Genomic DNA, 3,380 nt, shown 5'->3' with positions numbered 1-3,380 from the left:
GAAGGGCCGCGGCAGGCCCGGGAAGCGAGGCGCACCCGGGGGCGCGCCGAACCGATTCGGAAGACAGGGCCGGGAGAAGACGACGAGACCCCGGGCGAGGCCGAGGCGAAGGGGAAGGCTCGAGAAAGGCGGCCGGCGGGGAAGGGGACGCCGCGGGACCCCTCGGGCGCAGCCGACCGCAGCCGGGACACACGCGGGGGGTCTCACCGCCCGCAGCCTCCGAGCGCGAAGGCGGCCCCCGCGCGGCACCCGGAGCGGCCGACTCGACCTTCGGCGATCCGCGCGGCTCCCCCACACCGCCGCCGCAGTCGCGGCCAGCCCCCCGGAACCCTCTCTCTCCCGCACGCGCCACAGGCCGACCCCTAAGAAAACCCCTCTCCGGGAGCCCACCGGGGCCCAACGCCGGGGGGGCCGCCGACCCGGTCCCGAAGGCGCACGCCGGGGGACGGGGACACCGGGCCGACCAGCGGCCGGCGGCGGCGCCCCCCGAGGCGGTGCCGGGTTCGGTCCCAGGCGAGGCCACCACCGACGTCGAGCCGGCGAGCCGCTCGGGGAGGGGAGAGGATCGGCGGGCGGCGGGCGGGGAAGGGGGGCACAGGGAGCCAAGGGCCGGGGAACGCGAGGGCGAGGGCACCCGGGAGCCCGCAGAGCGGCGGCTCGGCGGGAGAAACCTCGGGCACGGCCGGGCCACCAGGAAAACACGGCCGCGGGATCCCACCGCCACCGACACGAGGGCGGTCCCGCGGCGCCCCGCCTGGGACGCCGGACGGCCCTCGGCACCCACCGAGACCCGCCTCACGAGCCCCGGGTCCCGCCACCGGGGGCCCCGAAGCGACCACAGCCACCAACCCGACGCCAGGGCCGCATCGCTCGTCATTCTCGTCCAGCCTCCGACCCGGTCCCGCTCCGGGAGACCGGCGCGTCCCCAGCGTGGGACGCTTTCCCGGGGCCAGGCGGCCCAACCCCGCGCCCACGCGCACGCGGTCGTCGGCACCGCTCGCGACTCGGCACGGGAGCGGGCGGAGAGCCGACTCGCGGCCGAGGTGGGGGTCACGCGCCGGACGGAAGGCCGCGCACACCCACCGCTCGCGGCAGCCGCGTCCCAACCCGCTGGGACGCCGGGCCCGGCCCGGCGGGATCCTCCCCCGACTCGGAAGGGGGAGGCGCGGGCCACACAGCAGGCGACGAGCCGCGCTCGGCCACCACCGCGGTGGCCGGCGGAACCCTCGCTCTCCCCACCCTCAACCCGTCGAAGGGGAAGCGGAGGAGGGTCCTCTGCGCGCGAGTCGCTACGACAGCGCTACCACAAGGCAGAAGGAGACAGAGGCGGCAGGCCGGGAGATCCGGCACCCCAAGGCACACCTCTCTCAGATGGCTAGAGAAGGCTTTCTCACCGAGGGTGGGTCACACTCCCCACCCGCCGGTCGCCCCTCGTCGGGCCCGCAGAGGCGCTCGGGGACGCCCGGGGAAGGGAGGGGGCCTGCGGTACGAGGAGAAGCGCGCCTGCGGCGACCTCGAGCGTTCGCGGTCAGGGCGGGGGGCCCGGCAGGCTCACAAGGCCCCCCCCGTCCACCCGCCTCCTGCGTCGCTTCCGAGGCAAAGCCACGCACGCGACCGGTCGGAGGCAGAACGGCAGCCCCTCGGCGGCCGGCCGGCGCACGCGCCACCGGCCCGCGCCCGCCGCGATCGCTCACACGGCCCTCGCGCACCCGCCAGAGGGGAGCACGGGACGTGCGCTCGCCGGACCCGGCGGCGCCCTTCCCCGCGCGGGAGGAGCGCGCATCTCATCTCACTCGACCGCCTCGAACCCCACGCCGACGGGCTCCCCTCGGGACCCACGCGCGGACACCGGAGGAGGGGACGCCGGGGGTGGGAGGGACACACCACCGCTCGGCCTCGGGCACCTGAGGGACAACCCGGAGCGCTCCAGGAGCACCGCAAAGGCCCGGGCGGAGCCAACGCTCGCGCGAAACCCCCGAGAGGGCAGCACGACGGGCCGGCGGGACGGCACCCCCACCGCCGCGGAGGGGGCCCGCCCGCAAGTCGACGACCGCGGGAGGCGAGAGCGAGGGGTGCCCGCCGCGTCAGAGGACCCCGCCGACCCACCCCGCGAAGCAGAGAGCGGGGACGGGACAGCCAGGTCAGGCCGGGTTCCGCACCCCACGCCTTCCCAACGCACCACCGGCAGGCGGACGGAGGAGAGGCAAGGGGCCCCCGCGGGCGGGGCGAGAAGAACGGTCCCATTCGCCACGAATGTCCGCCCCTCGCCCGTCGCGGCTCGGATCCGGCCCGGGAGAGCGTGACGTCACCACATCGATCACGGAAGAGCCCCCGGGAGCGGGGGGTCGGCCAGCCGGCCGGCGAGCGAGCCGATCGGCCCCGGCCGTCCCCCGCTCCGGGGAAGGGGCGGCGGACAACCCAGCGGAGACGAGGACGCCTGACACGCACGGCACGGGGCCGACGGGGGTGGGGTTGTCACGGCCGCCCCGGGTGCCCGCGGCGGAGAGCGCACGGGGGCAGGGTAGCCCTCGCCGCCTTCCCCGCCGCCCCCGGGTGGGTCAGAGACCCGGACCCGGGCCGGCACCGGGAGTCGGGACGCTCGGACGCGCGAGAGAGCAGCAGGCCCGCGGGCCCCAGCAGCAGGCGGCTCGAGCGGGAGCAGGGCCGGCTAGCCGGGTCAGCGGTGGGCCAGAGTCCCGCACGCATCCAGAGGCCCAACCTCTCCAGCGACACAGGTCGCCAGAGGAGAGCGTGTCAGCAATAACCCGGTGGCCCAAAATGCCGACTCGGAGCGAAAGATATATCTCCCCCGGGGGCAGGAGGCCCGATCGCCGACCACGCCGCCGGCCCAGGACACCCACGACACGGACATCTGTCCCCAAAATCGCCACCATCGCAGCCAGACACGGAGCACCCGGGGCCCCCTGGTCGACCCCAGGACACACGCGGGAGCGGCGCCGGGCCAGGGAGGCCCTCCCGGCCGCCCGTGCCACACGCACGGGCCGGCCCGTGTCTCCAGAGCGAGGCCCGGAAGCAGTTTCGGCCGGCCCCCCGTGCGATCGGGAAACACGAGGGACCGAAGGCCGGCCAGGTGTGACCTCCCGGGCCGCACGAGGGCTCGGGGAGCGCTCTCCGACTCCGCACGGGGACTCGCCAGAAAGGATCACGGCGGAGGGACCGCGGCCCGGCCCGGGGACCGCTCCCCGGCACCCGGGGGACGGGGGCAGGACGGTCCCCGGCTCCCCACGGGGACCCGGAAACACATTCGGCCGCCGCCTCAGACGGCCAGGACGCGCGCGGGCCCGCGACCGAGCCGGGAAGGGCGTCCCCGGCCTCCCGCGCCACGCGCGGTGGGTCCCCGCGGGTCGCGGCTCGGGCCT

This window comes from Pongo abelii, chromosome 23 (genome assembly GCF_028885655.2).
Source record: "Pongo abelii isolate AG06213 chromosome 23, NHGRI_mPonAbe1-v2.0_pri, whole genome shotgun sequence".
In the NCBI taxonomy this organism is placed as follows: domain Eukaryota; kingdom Metazoa; phylum Chordata; class Mammalia; order Primates; family Hominidae; genus Pongo; species Pongo abelii.
The sequence above is the reverse complement of the archived record's forward strand: the minus strand, read 5'-3'. Positions refer to the sequence as shown.